The sequence below is a fragment of the Physeter macrocephalus genome, chromosome 10 (genome assembly GCF_002837175.3).
Source record: "Physeter macrocephalus isolate SW-GA chromosome 10, ASM283717v5, whole genome shotgun sequence".
Taxonomy (NCBI): Eukaryota; Metazoa; Chordata; class Mammalia; order Artiodactyla; family Physeteridae; genus Physeter; species Physeter macrocephalus.
The window spans coordinates 66,678,753-66,696,597 of record NC_041223.1 but is presented as its reverse complement, the minus strand read 5'-3'; positions in this window follow the sequence as shown (position 1 = coordinate 66,696,597).

The window sequence follows — 17,845 nt, the reverse complement described above, 5'->3', positions numbered from 1 at the left end:
CTGATGCTCCTGCTTTTTTATGTAGATCTGATTTTTTGACCTATATCAACTTCCTTCTCTCTAAAGAACTTTTACATTTCTTGAAGGTCAAGTCTAATGGCAAGAAGTTATCTTGATGTTTGTTTATCTCCATAAAATCTTTATTCCTCCTTCTGTTTTGAAGACTAATTTCATAGGGTACACAATTCTAGGTTAATCGTTTTTTCTTCTCTCAATACTTTATTTCAGTTTGCTCACTTGCTTACATGATTTCTGAGGAAAAATTAGGTGTAACTCTATTTTTGCTCCTGTATAGGTTCCTCTGGCTTATTTCAAGATTTTTTCTTAATGTTTGATTTTCTCCAGTTTGAATATGATATGCGTAGGTGTCATTTTTCTCCATATTTATCTTGTTTGCTGTACTCTGACCTTCCTGAGTCTATAGTTTGGTGTCATTAATTTGGGAAAATTTTCAGTCATTATTGTTTCAAATATTGCTTCTGTTCCTTTCTCTTTCTCTTCTGGTATTCCCATTACATGTATGTTACATCTTTTGTAATTATCCTGCACTTCTTGGAGATTCTGGGGGTTTTGGTGGGGGGGGTCCAGTCTTTTTTCTCTTTGTTTTTCAATTTAGGAAGTTTCTATCGAGATATCCTCAAGCTAGACATTCTTTCTTCAGTGATGCCTCCTCTAGCAATGAGAGTATCAAAGGTATTCTTCACTTGTTACAATGTTTTGGACCTTAAGCATTTCTTTTCATTCTTTTTTAGAATTTCCATCTCTGTGCTTCCATTGTCCATCTGTTCTTCATGCTGTCTACTTTATCCATTTGAGCCCTTAGCATATTAAACACAGTTGTTTTAAATTCCTGGTCTGGTAATTCCAACATCTCTGCTATATCAGAGTCTTTCTTTGCTCTGACTTTCCAAACTATTTTATGCCTTGTAGTATTTTTTTCTTGAAAGCCAGATCTGATGTACTGGGTAAAAGGAACCTGGCAAGGGCTCCTGTGGATGATTCTGCTCATGGGTTTCTGTTGAGTTACGATTTCCTATATTCTCCTCTATGTCTCTCCAATTTGGGGGGCAATAGTTTGCCCTATGACCTAACTTCTCTTATAGATCTAAGAAGAGTTGTTCATTTTTCAGTCTGTTCAGCTTTTCTTACTTTCTGTTTACTTTCTAGAGTGACAACTTTCAGGCTCTTTACCTGCTGCACTATAAGAAGTTCATATTTGATAGTTAATGAAGGAAATTTTAAGACAACCCTTCACAGTCTGGTTTAGAAAGTGATACCTAGATAAGAACCATGTGTAGACAACGCAGTAGGAGTTTATTAAAATCACCTCACATCACACTTACTAAAAAATATTTTTAGTTTTGGCTCTACAACTTAGTTAAAATGCTAACAACCAAGGTTCTCTGAATAATTACATTCCTATCCTTAAAAACAAAGCAATAAAACACATGGAAAAATAAGTTTTTTATATTCACTTACTCTATTTTAAGGCATTTGAAGACATGGAAAATGCTTTGAAAAAGTTCTTTTATTCATAAAAGTAAAGTAGTTAAGAACAGCATGCAAAACACACATTTGTTATGATGATCTCACATCCTTATACATTGTTGTTTATTATATCACTTATTTCAGTGGAATTAGTAGAAATTAATTTTTAAGTTAATTTAAATTAATCTTTACATACTTCAGTGAAAAAAATAACAGTATATAACCCAATCAAAAAATGGGCAGAAAACCTAAACAGACATTTCTCCAAAGAAGACAGATGGCCAATAGGCACATGAAAAGATGCTCATCATCACCAATTATTAGAGAAATGCAAATCAAAACTACAATGAGGTCCCACCTCATACCACCTCAGAATGGCCATCATTAAAATGTCTACAAATAATAAATGCTGGAGAGGGTGTGGAGAAAAGGGAACCCTCTTACAGTGTTGGTGGGAATGTAGATTGGTGCAGCCACTATGGAAAACAGTATGGAGGTTCCTCAAAAAACTCAAAATAGAGTTGCCATATGATCCAGCAATCTCACGCCTGGGCATATATGCAGACAAAACTATAATTTGAAAAGACACATGCACCCCTATTTTCATAGCAGCACTATTTACAATAGCCAAGACATGGAAACCACCTAAATGTCCATTGACAGATGTATGGATAAAGAAGATGTGAGATACACACACACACATACACTCACACACACAATGGAATATTGCTTGACCATTAAAAAGAATGAAATAATGCCATTTGCAGCAACAATGGATGGACCTAGAGGTTATCATACTAAGCGAAGTAAGTCAGAACGAGAAAGACAAATACCACATGGTAACACTTATATGTGGAATCTAAAATATGATACAAATTAACATACCTACAGAACAAAAACAGACCCACAGATATAGAGAACAGACTTGTGGTTGCCAGGGGGAGAGGGAGGGGGAGGAAAGGATTGGGAGTTTGGGATTAGCAGATGCAAACTATTATATATAGGATGGATAAACAACAAGGTCCTACTGTATAGCACAGAAAACTACATTCAACATCCTGTGATAAACCATAATGGAAAAGAATATGAAAAAGTATATATATGTGATATATATATGTATAAATGAGTCACTTTGCTGTACAACAGAAATTAAACACAACATTGTAAATCAACTACACTTCAATAAAATTTAAAAAGTTAAAATCACTTGTCATATACTCTAAATTATTTAAAGACTTTGGTAGTGAATAATAATTATTCCTTGATAAACAATGCCAATTATGGACCTAATTTCTTTGATATTTAGTATCAACAACAATTCACATTTTCACACATTCTGTTGGCACTAGCATTACATTAACAATCAAAATCCCAAAAATTGATACATAATGCTTATTATGTGCTTGCACAAATATTCATTAGAATGTTGCCTTAGATTTTCAAGTAACTACAATATAGGTAATATGACAATTGATGTAATCAAAAACTAGAAATGTTTCATCAAAAAAAAGTTCAAAAACAGAAATGTTCATCATTAAAAAACAGCAATCTGTTGGAAATTATGAGATGTTATGTCATAATATTTTCTTTGAGATGAACAGATCAGATCTACATTTTCAGTATTCACCTGAGCCATCCTCATGGAAATGCATTCATAACTCTACCTCCTCCACCACTCTGGAATTCAACAACTAATGAATGCAACTGTGGATGGCTCAGTTTTAGAAATGAACACACTTACTCAGTCAGAGAGAAAATTTGACTAAAGTATTATGATGTATTTTGTTCAGGTAAGTTCACTCCCTTGATAAAATATATGTTGATTTTGTGACATTCACATTCAATCCAAAGGTTATTTGGGAAAACAGGATTAAATATGAGAATCAAATATGATTCTAGGGACTACTGTCCTCATCAAGGCTACAGGATACAACTTCCAAAAATAATTCTATTGCAAAAGAAAAAGCCAACTGTTATATATGTATAACATATAGTTTGCCATTTAGATAAAAAGTGTGAGTTACATGTGTATAACAGTGGCTTCTTTCTTATTAAAGTTATTAATACATGTGTCTACGTATAGTTTTCCCTGGTTCTATTTTATACCCTAAAAATAAGGATCATGGATGTCAAAATAAAATAGAAAGTTAATGAACTCACTCCAACCTTAGTAGTGCACCCACACAGTGGATCTGTCTAGAGCAACCACCCACTGGCAATGGTGGGAGCATCATCTAGGCTTGAGATGTCTCACCCTAGTTCTGGCTAAAATGATGAGGGACAGTGACCAGGACTTCAGGATTAACTATTATAAGTAACATGCTGAGTACTTGGTATTTTCCCTAAGTATTGGCTCTATGTAGATCAGAAGAAATCTGTCAAAAAAGGGAATATGGGAACTTATGCAAATATTAATTAATATATAAAGAGAAATATAGCCAGAAAGTAGAAATATATTTTGAACTTCCAAACAAATGAACAAGGTCATACTGAAGTTACGTTATTGATAGAGGTATAAATATTTGTATGTATACGTAGCTACATATATGTGAGTATACAGGTAGAAAGACAAATATATAGACATATTTTATATGTAATCATATATATTATACATATAATTTGATTATAATTTAAGTCATTTTCCCATTTCACTATATTGCTTGTTATTTGGATGAAAGCATGAGATGGAAGAATGTGAAGGGAAATATTTCAAAACAAATATTTGTACAAAGATTTTTTGGTTTATGAGCCAAATGTCTTTTTATTCAAAATCAGCAAGCATTTCAAGGACCAACAACACTCACTATGCCAATCAATTCCAATAACACATTCAAATCCATTATGGGATAAAAAGTATACCACCTACAATCCTGAGTGTGGGTGTTCTCTGTGGACATTAAATCTCTTCAATAAACAAATATTTTACAAGTAATTTTGTAAGCCATATACCACGTACAGCATAATTTACAAACAATGAGGGCAGAACAATCCATCTCAAAGGTGAATTTATTCATCAGCAGGTGTGTTCAATGGCCTAGGTGGAGAGTCATACTTTGACAGGTAGTATTGATTCTTTTTATTTTTTTTTAAGAATTCTAAGGCAGAATTGTACTTCATTTTTGTTCCAATTTTAGAAGGTTAGCAATTATGTGGCATTGGAAGCACAATTTGCCCATGATTTCATCAACTTTATATCAGTCTTTAAGCCTAAGTAAACAAATTTAAATACATATCACCTTTAAAAAGTGAAATTAAGCATAAATTGCTATACATACTAGAGTTTGTGACTAAAAAGCAAAAGTATATCTCACAATTAAGCTCCTCAAGAGCAAAGTGTTTATGAACATATCAGAATAAGTACAGCAGGAAAATGTATAAAATGTATTGAAAATAATTATTTACTAGTGTATCAATTATCCACACAAGTAATTTTTGCTCCACCTACTATTACAATGTAGCTTGAATCTGACTAACACTCCTGCAGTGCTATCTGGCAAAAACGGAGAAGTTATACTTTTTTAGAAAACAGGAGCACATGTTTTGAGCTCTGCATTCACCACAGCTTTTTATCTGAGGACATTTTCCAAATCAGGTCAATAAAATAAAGCCCAAGCAAAAACAGCAGTCTCAGTAGAAAGAGCATAGTGTTCAGGCCTGGCAAATGGTCTGGGACTTGACAGGAAATATACCCCCCCAAAAAACAGACCAGTAGAGAAGTAGCCCACAAATCTGCATCTAATGTTCCTAAAATCACTGGTGAGGTTCTAAATTATACTCTCACGGGGCATGACTCCAATGACCCAATAGAAAACATTTGTAATATTAGTGAGCTGAGCAGTGATTTCAGCAGCCGTGCCTGTTGAGTGAAGATTCTGGAATTTAAACTCCAGCAAGGTGGAATGACCTTGGTAAACACCTCAGGATTTCAGTGGAAATCTTAAAGGGCTAGGAATTAGGAATAAAGTTTACATTTTAGGACTAAGAACCAGAATCCAGAAAAAGGGGCATACCTTCAGAGGAAGGACAAAACTGAAATAGGTCGGCTCTAACAAAGCCTAAAAACAAGTTTTTTTTTTATTGGCATATAATTGCTTTACAATGGTGTGTTAGTTTCTGCTGTATGACAAAGTGAATCAGCTATACATATACATAAATCCCCATATCTCCTCCCTCTTGCGACTCCCTCCCACCCTCCCTATCCCACCCCTCTAGGTGGTCACAAAGCACTGAGCTGGTCTCCCTGTGCTATGCGGCTGCTTCCCACTAGCTATTTTGCATTTGGTAGTGTATATATGTCCATGCCACTCTCTCACTTCGTCCCAGCTTCCCCTTCCCCCTCTCTCTGTCCTCAAGTCCCTTCTCTATGTCTGCACCTTTATTCCTGTCCTGCCCCTAGGTTCTTCAGAACCATTTTTTAAATATATTCCATACATACATGTTAGCATGTGGTATTTGTTTTTCTCTTTCTGACTTACTTCACTGTATGACAGTCTCTACGTCCATCCACCTCACTACAAATACTCAATTTCATTTCTTTTTATGGCTGAGTAATATTCCATTGTATAAATGTGCCACATCTTCTTTATCCATTCATCTGTCGATGGACACTTAGGTTGCTTCCATGTACTGGCTATTGTAAATAGAGCTGCAATGAACATCGTGGTACATGACTCTTTTTGAATTATGGTTTCCTCAGGGTATATGCCCAGTAGTGGGATTGCTGGGTTGCATGACAGTTCTATTTTTAGTTTTTTAAGGAAACTCTACACTGTTCTCCATAGTGGCTGTATCAATTTACATTCCCACCAACAGTGCAAGAGAGTTCCCTTTTCTCCACACCCTCTCCAGCATTTATTGTTTGTAAACATTTTGATGATAGCCATTCTGACTGGTGTGAGGTGATACCTCATTGCATTTCTGATTTGCATTTCTCTAATGATTAGTGATGTTGAGCATTCTTTCACTGATGGCAATCTGTATATCTTCTTTGGAGAAATGTCGATTTAGATCTTCTGCCCATTTTTGGATTGGGTTGTTTGTTTTTTTGGTATTGAGTTGCATAAGCTGCTTGTATATTTTGGAGATTAATCATTTGTCAGTTGCTTCGTTTCCTGAAGAATGCAACAGCACATTAAAAGGATCATACACCATGATCAAGTGGGGTTTATCCCAGGAATGCAAGGATTCTTCAGTATACGCAAATCAATGAATGTGATACACCATATTGACAAACTGAAGGATAAAAACCATACGATCATCTCAGTAGATGCAGAAAAAGCTTCTAACAAAATTCAACACCCATTTATGATAAAACCCCCCAGAAAGTAGGCATAGAGGGAACTTACCTCAACATAATAAAGGCCATATATGAAAAACCCACAGCCAACATTGTTCTCAATGGTGAAAAACTGAAACCATTTCCACTAAGGTCAGGAACAAGACAAGGTTGCCCACTTTCACCACTATTATTCAACACAGTTTTGGAAGCCTAGCCACAGCAATCAGAGAAGAAAAAGAAACAAAAGGAATCCAGGTCAGAAAAGAAGAAGTAAAACTGTCACTGTTTGCAGACGACATGGTACTATACCTAGAGAATCCTAAAGATGCTACCAGAATACTACTAGAGCTAATCAATGAATTTGGTAAAGTAGCAGGATACAAAATTAATGCACAGAAATTTCTTGCATTCCTATACACTAACCAACTCTTAACAGGATCAAGTTTTTCTACCAGTATTCTATCTGCCAGCCAAAAGGAAAGTTAACCATCATCAAGATCCTCTTTAGATTTTATCCACAATGTCCAACAGTCAATAGAAATTTGAAAGACATGCTAAATATCAGAAATACATAACCTAAAGGAAATAAAATGAAATGAACTAAATAAAATAAAATGAAACAGAATGACTAATATGAAATAAAACAGACACTGCAAATACATATTGCAGTTGACAGACAGGGACTTTAACCGTGATTAATATACTTGAGAAAATAAATAGAAAACATCAAGTAGATGAAAAGTTGGAAAATTTTAATGGTAAATTTATCTCTATAAAAAAAGAATCAAATAGACATTCTAGAAATGAAATATGAAATATCTGAAATTAATGATTAATTGGATTGACTTAAAAACAAACTGAACACAGTAAGAGAGGATTAGTGAAGAGGAAACAAATCTAAAAATATATCAAAACTAAAATACGGGCTTCCCTGGTGGCACAGTGGTTGAGAGTCCGCCTGCCAATGCAGGGGACGCGGGTTCGAGCCCTGGTCCGGGAGGATCCCACATGCCGCGGCGCGACTAAGCCCGTGCACCACAATTACTGAGTCTGCACTCTAGAGCCCACAAGCCACAACTACTGAGCCTGCATGCCACAACTACTGAAGCCTGTGCACCTAGAGCCCATGCTCCGCAACAAGAGAAGCCACTGCAATGAGAAGCCCGCACACCACAACGAAGAATAGTCCCCACTCACTGCAGCTAGAGAAAGCCCGCGCGCAGCAACGAAGACCCAATGCAGCCAAAATAAATAAATAAATAAAACTAAAATACAGGAAGAAAAGAGAATGGTAATAACAAAAGAAATATGTGGAACACAGTTAATAGTCCTAAATTAATGATACTCTAGTCCCATGGAAAGAGGAGGAAAGAATGGGAAGAAGCAATATTTGAAGAAATAGTAGCTACAAGTTTCCCTACATTGATGAGATGCATCAACTCAATGGTTTAAGAAACTCTGTTAACTCTAAGGAAATATGCAAAGATAACTATATCTTGCCAATTCATATTAAACTTCTGGAAAAAGAAAATAAGACAATGAAATGAAGCCAAGCCAGACCATTAAAAAAAAAATTCTCTTCAAAGGAACAGGAATAAAATGATCCTTGACTTTTCAATGAAAACTATGGAAGCCAAAAGACAAGAAATGGCACCTTTAAAATATTTAAAGAAAGAATAAAAAAGCCCTTCTTCTTTTCTAAAAGGCAATACCTAGCAAATATCCTTCAAAAATGAAGGAAATATAAGGATATTTTCGGAAACACACAATCTGCATCTTTGTCACCAGCCACCTTGCAATAAGTGTCATAGCTAGTTCTTCAGGTTGAAGGAATATGATATTAAATAGAAGCTAGGAGTCACTGAAAAGAACTAAGAGCACCAAGAAGGGTAACGATGCAGGTAAAATAAATGCATATTGTTGTTTAAAACAATAATAATAATGTCCTGAGGGGTTTATAATATATACGAAGCAAAACAGGAAAGGGTAAAATGTACTTAAATCCTTCTAAGGTGCTTGCCTTTTGTGGAAGTAGTTAAAGAACTAAGTTAAGGTAGGCTGTAATAAGTCAAGGATGCATATTGTAATCTCTAGGGTAACCATTAAAAGAATAATAAAAACGATACCTAAAACGCTGATAGAGGAGAAAAATTGAATAATTATTCATACTTGATAGTTTTTCAATTTAAATAGATGAACAATGGAAATACTTCACTGGTTTAATTGAGTAACGTGTAAAATATAGTTTGTTCTTTTCTCTAATAAAAGAACATTAAACTTCAGTAAAATTTTATACCAAAATTTTAACTGAAACTATTTAAACCTTTTAAATGAATTCATTTAAAATATTTTATTTTCTATTAGAGCAAAGTGATCACCCTAATAATTGCACATACATTTATAATTAAATAGTACCTTAAATGTGCATATTAAACTATATCTATACGCCTGAAAAAATATCAAATATAACTGAAAGATCTGGCATCATGTTTGTTTACACCCCTCTGAAGGGAAAAGTGGACTACAATAGCTTTAAGAACTATTCGCTTTCTCTTTTAGTGGACTACAGATGTACCTGGATAAACAGAAGGAGATGGCAAGTTAATAATGTTCATCAGGATAGGTGAAAGCAAGGATGAATCCATTAACTATAAAATGGTCAGTTAACCCCAGTACTTAGTAGTAATATGAAACCATCATCAAACAAGTTTGCAATAACTAAGAAAAACATAAAATACTAAGAAGAAATAGCATGGTTCTGTGAAAGGAAAAGCAAAATTAAATGCAAGGTTTATTTCAGTGAATTGTGCTTATTAATTTAATATTTCACAACTTAAAACCAAAGTTTACCAACCACAATGGTTTGAATATTGACGAAAATTCATTTTGCTGAAATAAGTGTTTTCATCCAAAATTAACGATAGGAAAAAAAAATCTCACTTTGGGGCTCTAAATAGTAGTAGGACTTGGGATTTCAATTGAAAATAATTCTAACTTTCTTAAACATTTATTTTTCAAAGATTTTTAAAATCTTTAAAAGTCTCTCCAATATCAAAGGCAGTATAATCTTTCAATTCTGAACACAGTAGAGAATTACAGCTAATTGATCAAGCAGGAAAAAGTCTATTTAAAAGTAGTCAAGTGAATCTCTTTTTGGAATTGGGATGAACAGGGAAATAAGCAAAGAATATTAAATTCATAACATGAAAATGAATACTAATAAGTCTGGAAAGCAAGTCATAGGATGTTCATATGCCTACTTATTATCAGAGAAGTTGGCATGCAATGTATAGTTGAGAGAAACTACAGGAAAAGATTTAATACACAGGCCAGGAATGGCAATAAGCCCATCTTCATAATCCTCAAAATATTATAGGGTCGTATTTCTACTACCCTCTTTTCTAATTGGGGAAATTGAGCCTTAGAGAGATTTAATTCGTTATTCCAGTATCCACAGCAAGTGAAAGCACATCTGGGATCCCACCCAGGTCTTCTGAGGTCTATCTACTATGCGACATAGCAACCTTCACTTGGCAGAAACCATCTAGTCTTTTCCCAAATATTCTATTAAAAGAGAAACAATTCTAAGTTCCATGCAGTAAGTGAAGTGAGGACAAAATTACTAAACAGCTATACCCTTCCAATTGTAAAAATATCACCTACATTCCTGGCTCCATCAATTCTGTTTCAGGTCTGTGAACAATGCATCCAATCTTTCCTATTCCACACCAATTCACTTGCTTCCTGGTTTGTTTATTGAGCAAGTGGTGATTGGAGCTTAGATTCTTTTTTTAAATTATTATTTAATTTTATTTATTTCCTTTTCATGCAGCAGGCCCTTACTAGTTATCTATTTTATACATATTAGTGTACACATGTCAATCCCAATCTCCCAGTTCATCACACCACCACCACACCCTCCTACCACTTTCCCAGCTTGGTGTCCATATGTTTGTTCTCTACATCTGTGTCTCTATTTCTGCCTTGCAAACCAGTTCATCTGTACCGTTTTTCTAGATTCCACATATATGAGTTAATATATGGTATTTGTTTTTCTCTTTCTGACTTACTTCACTCTGTATGACAGTCTCTAGATCCATCCACATCTCTACAAATGACCCAAATTTGTTCCTTTTTATGGCTGAGTAATATATGTACCACATCTTCTTTGTACATTCGCCTATTGATGGGCATTTAGGTTGCTTCCACAACCTCACTATTGTAAATAGTGCTGCAATGAACACTGGGGTGCATGTGTCTTTTTTGAATTATGGTTTCTCTGGGTATATGCCCAGTAGTGGGATTGCTGGGTCATATGGTAATTCTATTTTTAGTTTCTTAAGGAACCTCCATACTGTTCTCTATAGTGGCTGTATCAATTTACATTCCCAGCAACAGTGCAAGAGGGTACCCCTTTCTCCACACCCTCTCCAACATTTGTTGTTTGTAGATTTTCTGATGATGCCCATTCTAACTGGTGTGCGGTGATACATCATTGAAGTTTTGATTTGCATTTCTCTAATAATTAGTGATGTTGAGCAGCTTTTCATGTGCTTTGTGGCCATCTGTGTGCCTTCTTTCGAGAAATGTCTAATGTCTATTTAGGTCTTCTGCTCATTTTTTGATTGGGTTGTTATTGTTTTTAATAGTGAGCTGCTTGAGTTCATATATTTTGAAAATTAATCTTTTGTCCGTTGACTCATTTGCAAATATTTTCTCCCATCCTGAGGGTTGTCTTTTTGTCTTGTTTGTAGTTTCCTTTGCTGTGCAAAAGTTTTTAAGTTTCATTAGGTCCCATTTTTTTATGTTTTTATTTCCATTACTCTAGGAGGTGGGTCCAAAAAGACCTTGCTGTGATTTATGTCAAAGAGTGTTCTTCCTATGTTTTCCTCTAAGAGTTTTATAGTATCTGGTCTTACATTTGGTCTTTAAGCCATTTTGAGTTTATTTTTGTGTATGGTGTTAGGGAGTGCTCTAATTTCATTCTTTACATATAGCTTTCCAGTTTTCCCAGCACCACTTATTGAAGAGACTGTCTTTTCTCCATTGTATATCCTTGCCTCCTTTGTCATAGATTAGTTGACCGTAGATGTGTGGGTTTATCTCTGGTCTTTCTATTCTGTTCCACTGATCTATATTTCTGTTTTTGTGCTAGTACTGTACTGTCTTGATGACTGTAGCTTTGTAGTACAGTCTGAAGTCAGGGAGTCTGATTCCTCCAGCTACGTTTTTTTCCCTCAAGACTGCTTTGGCTATTCAGGGTCTTTTGTGTCTCCATACAAATTGTGACATTTTTTGTTCTAGTTCTGTAAAAAATGCCAGTGGTAGTAATCATTTTCACAATATTGAGTCTTCCAATCCAAGAACATGGTATATCTCTCCACCTGTTTATGTCATCTTTGATTTCTTTCATCAGTCTTTTACAGTTTTCTGACTACAGGTCTTTTACCTCCTTCGGTAGGTTTATTCCTGGGAATTTTATTCTTTTTGTTGCAATGGTGAATGGGATTGTTTCCTTAATTTCTCCTTCTGATCTTTTGTTGTTAGTGTATAGGAATGCAGGAGATTTCTGGGAATTAATTTTGTATCCTGAAACTTTTCCAAATTCATTGATTAACTCCAGCAGTTTTCTGGTGGCACCTTTAGGATTCCCTATGTATAGTATCATGTCATCTGCAAACAGTGACACTTTTACTTCTTCTTTTCTGATTTGGATCCTTTTATTTCTTTTTCTTCTCTGATTGCTGTGGCTAGGACTTCCAAAACTATGTTGAATAACAGTGGCAAGAGTGGACATCCTTGTCTTATTCCTTATCTTAGAGGAAATGCTATAAGTTTTTCACCATTGAGAATGATATTTGCTGTGACTTTTGCTTTTATAATATTGAGGTAGGAACCCTCTATGCCCACTTTCTGGAGAGTTTGTATCATAAATGGGTGTTGAATTTTCTCAAAAGCTTTTTCTGCATCTATTGAGATGATCATATGGTTTTTATTCTTCAATTTGTTAATATGGTGTATCACATTGACTGATTTGCGTACACTGAAGAATCCTTGAATCCCTGGGAGAAATTCCCCTTGATCATGGTGTATGATCCTTTTAATGTGTTGTTGGATTCTGTTTGCTAGTATTTTGTTGAGGATTTTTGCATCTATATTCATCAGTGATATTGATCTGTAATTTTCTTTTTTTGTATTATCTCTGTTTGGTTTTGGTATCAGAGTGATGGTGGCCTTTTAGAATGTGTTTGGGAGTATTCCTTTCTCTGCAATTTTCTGGAAGATTTTGAGAAGGATAGGTGTTAGCTCTTCTCTAAATGTTTGATAGAATTCACCTGCGAAGCCATCTGTTCCTGGACTTTTGTTTGTTGGAAGATTTTTTTTTTTTTTTTTTTTGGCGGTACACGGACCTCCCACTGTTGTGGCCTTTCCCATTGCGGAGCACAGGCTCCGGACGCGCAGGCTCAGCGACCATGGCTCACGGGCCCAGCCGCTCTGTGGCATGTGTGATCTTCCCAGACCGGGGCATGAACCCACGTCCCCTGCAGCGGCAGGCGGACTCTCAACCACTGCGCCACCGGGGAAGCCCTTGTTGGAAGATTTTTAATCATAGTTTCAACTTCAGTGCTTGTGATTGCTCTGTCAATATTTTCTGTTTCTTTCTGGTTCAGTCTCAGAAGGTCGTGCTTTTCTAAGAATTTTTCCATGTCTTACAGGTTGTCCATTTTATTGGTATAGAGTTGCTTGCAGTAGTCTCTTATGATGCTTTTTATTTCTGCAGTGTCTGTTGTAACTTCTCCTTTTTCATTTCTAATTTTATTGAGTCCTCTCCCTCGTTTTCTTGATAAGTCTGGGAAAAGGTTTATCAATTTTGTTTATCTTCTCAAAGAACCAGCTTTTAGTTTTATTGATCTTTGCTATTGTTTTATTTCTATTTCATTTATTTCTGATCTGATCTTTATGATTTCTTTCTTTCTACTAAGTTTGGGTTTTGTTTGTTCTTCTTTCTCTAGTTCCACTAGGTGTAAGATTGGATTGTTTTTTGAGATTTTTCTTGTTTCTTGAGGTAAGATTGTATTGCTATAAACTTCCTTCTGAGAACTGCTTTTGCTGCATCCCATAAGTTTTGGATCAGCAGGTTTTCGTTATCATTTGTCTCTAGGTATTTTTTGATTTCCTCTTTGATTTCTTCAGTGATCTCTTGGTTATTTAGTAATGTATTGTTTAGCCTCCATGTAGCTGTGTTTTTTACGTTTTTTCCCTGTAATTGATTTCTAATCTCATAGTGTTGTGGTCATAAAATTGCTTGATATGATTTCAGTTTTCTTAAATTTACTGAGGCTTGATTTGTGACCTGTAATTCATTTCTAATCTCATAGTGTTGTGGTCATAAAATTGCTTGATATGATTTCAGTTTTCTTAAATTTACTGAGGCTTGATTTGTGACCCAAGATGTGATCTATCCTGGAGAATGTTCCGTGTGCACTTCAAAAGAACGTGTAATCTGCTGGGTTTGGATGGAATTTCCTATGAATATCAATTAAATCTTTCTGGTCTATTGTGTCATTTAAAGCTTGTGTTTCCTTATTAATTTTCTGTCTGGATGATCTGTCCATCACTGTAAGTGGTGTATTAATGTCCCCCACTATTATTGTGTTGCTGTTGATTTTCTCTTTTATAGAGGTTAGCAGTTGCCATATGTATTGAGGTGCTCCTATGTTGGGTGCACATATATTTATAATTGCTATATCTTCTTCTTGGATTGATCCCTTGATCATTATGTAGTGTCCTTCTTTGTCTTTATTTTAAGGTATATTTTGTCTGATATTAGAATTGCTACTCCAGCTTTCTTTTGATTTCCCTTTGCATTCCATCCCCTCACTTTCAGTCTGTATGTGTCCCTAGGTTTGAAGTGGGTCTCTTGTAGACAGCATATATATGGGTCTTGCTTTTGTATCCATTCAGCAAGCCTGTGTCTTTTGGTTGCAGCATTTAATCCATTCATATTTAAGATAATTATCAATATGTATGCATTACCATTTTCTTAATTGTTATGGGTTTGTTTTTGTAGGTCCTTCTCTTCCCTTGTGTTTCCCACTTAGAGACGTTCCTTTAGCATTTGTTGGAGAGCGGGTTTGGTGGTGCTGAATTCTCTTAGCTTTTGCTTGACTTTAAAGCTTTTGATTTCTCCATGGAATCTGAATGAGATCATTGCCAGGTAGAGTAATCTTGCTTGTAGGTTCTTCCCTTTCATCACTTTAAATATATCATGCCACTCCCTTCTGTTAACCTTATGGGAGTTCCCTTGTATATTATTTGTTATTTTTTCCTTGTTGCTTTCAATAATTTGTCTTTAATTTTTGTCAGTTTGATTACTATGCATCTCAGTGTGTTTCTCCTTGGGTTTATCCTGTATGGGACTCTCTGTGTTTCCTTTGGCTATTTCTTTTCCCATGTTAGGGAAGTTTTTGACTATAATCTCTTCAAATTTTTTCTCGGGTCGTTTCTCTCTCTCTTCTCCTTCTGGGACCCCTATAATGCAAATGTTGTTGTGTTTAATGTTGTCCCAGAGGTCTCTTAGACTGTCTTCATTTCTTTTCATTCTTTTTTCTTTATTCTGTTCTGCAGCAGTGAATTCCACCATTCTGTCTTCCAGGTCACTTATCCGTTCTTCTACCTCAGTTATTCTCCTATTGATTCCTTCTAGTGTATTTTTCATTTCAGTTATTGTGTTGTTCATCTCTGTTTGTTTGTTCTTTAATTCTTCTAGATCTTGGTTAAGATTTCTTGCATCTTCTCAATCTTTGCCTCCATTCTTTTTCCGAGGTCCTGGATCATCTTCACTATCAATATTTTGAATTCTTTTTCAGGAAGGTTGCCTATCTCCACTTCATTTAGTTGTTTTTCTGGAGTTTTATCTTGTTCCTTCATCTGGTACATAGTCCTCTGCCTTTTCACTTTGTCTGTCTTTCTGCGAATGTGGTTTTTGTTCCACAGGCTGCAGAATGGTAGTTCTTCTTGCTTCTGCTGTCTGCCCTCTGGTGGATCTAGTGCTTAGCTTTCTGACTCAGGTTTTCAGAAGTGACCATGAAGGGAAGGAATTGAGAGAGAATGAAGGTCCATCTACCCTGCCTTCCTACTGTATCGGTCACCTTCTTTTTTTCACCATTATTTTGGCAGAACCGTTTACTTTATTCTGGTCATAAACTTTTTGGTGTACTTATTTTGATTTTCATAGGATGGTGTTCAGGGTTATCAGAAGCAATGCCTTTTACTCATCAGGATGCAGTAAACTATCAGAATAAAAAGCATTCATTTCCTGTTTGCTAGCGTTTCCATCCTCTGAAGGTTTTCTGGCTGAAATTCTTGTAGTAGCGCTACACTATTTCTCAGAGCCCATTTTCCCTTTATGCCAGTGTAATTTATAAGCTCAGCTTAGTTCCACTGTCTTTTCAGGATAATAAATGTTTTAAGAAAAGCATGGTAATTCTAGGATAGTGTATAATTCTGCAAAATATTCTCTCATGAACCCTTGTGTCATTTACAGTGGCCATATCTGGCATTCTTCATCATGAGATTTCATGTCCAAGAAAATGAGACTGCTATTAGTACAAATAGACATATAACTGTGATTCACAATTATATCTTATATACAGAGGCATTCTTTCTACTTTTTACATAATTTATTTGTTTTTTAATTCATTTCCTGATGCTATCACCTTCCTAGTTTTTATTTATTCACATTGGCAATGTAGCGGATGCTAAAGCAGGAGATGCCAGCCTCCCTGGCCCCTGACCCAGAGTCCCATTATAAATATTGGAAGACACTATAGGCCAAAATGTGATCAAACCTTTGGGTTTAGTAAACTGTAAGAGCAAAATTATCCAAGCACTTATTTTAAGTGAAGTACAATAGAAAATGTTTGATTAACTAGCAATTGTATAGTCATAAATTTATTATTAAAGTATTTCTAAGGATTATAATAAATAAAACAATATTTAAGAATATGTATATTTATTTATTTTACTGAAAACAACCTTCACTCAAATGTTAATACCATTTAAAATTTCAAGGTAATGGACTAAACATATAATAAAATTTCTGCCTTCCCACTGGAGCTATAGAAATATTAGAAAATATATATTAAAACTATTAAATGCATAATAATGTCAAAAACACAACATAGAAATTGAGACGTGGAGGTCTGCTTAAAGATGGTAGAGGAGTAAGACGTGGAGACCACCTTCCTTCCCACAAATACATCAAAAACACATCTACATGTGGAACAACTCCTAGAGAACACCTACTGAACGCTGGAAGAAGACCTCACACGTCCCAGAAGGCAAAAAACTCCTCATGTACCTGGATAGGGCAAAAGAGAAAAGGAAAAACAGAGACAAAAGAATAGGGATGGGACCTGCACCTCCAGGAGGGAGCTGTGAAGGAGGAAAAGTTTCCATTACTAGGATGCTCCTTCACTAGTGGAGACAAGGGGTGGGTGGGGGGGAAATCTTCAGAGCCATGGAGGAGAGTGCAGCAACAGGGGTGCAGAAGGCAAAGCAGAGAGATTCCCGTAAGGAGGATCAGTGCTGACCAGGACTCACCAGCCTGGCGATGCGGGTGGGGGCTGGGAGCTGAGGCTTAGGCTTCAGAGGTCAGACGCCAGGGAGAGGACTGCGGCTGGCTCCATGAACACAGCCTGAAGGGGGCTAGTGCACCACAGCTAGCCAGGAGGAGTCCAGGAAAAAGTCTGGAACTGCCTAAGAAGCAAGGGACCATTGTTTTGGTGTGTGTGAGGAGAGGGGATTCAGAGCACCGCCTAAACGAGCTCCAGAGATGGGCACGAGCTGCGGCTATCAGCGCGGACACCGAGACAGGGATGAAATGCTAAGGCTGCTGCTGCAGTCACCAAGAAGCCTATGTGCAAGCACAGGTCACTATCCACACCTCCCCTCGCAGGAGCCTGTGCAGCCCACCACTTGTACAACTTCCCCAGGAGAACACACGGCACACCTCAGGCTGTTGCAATGTCATGCTGGCCTCTGCCACCGCAGACTCGCCCCTCATTCCGTAGCCCT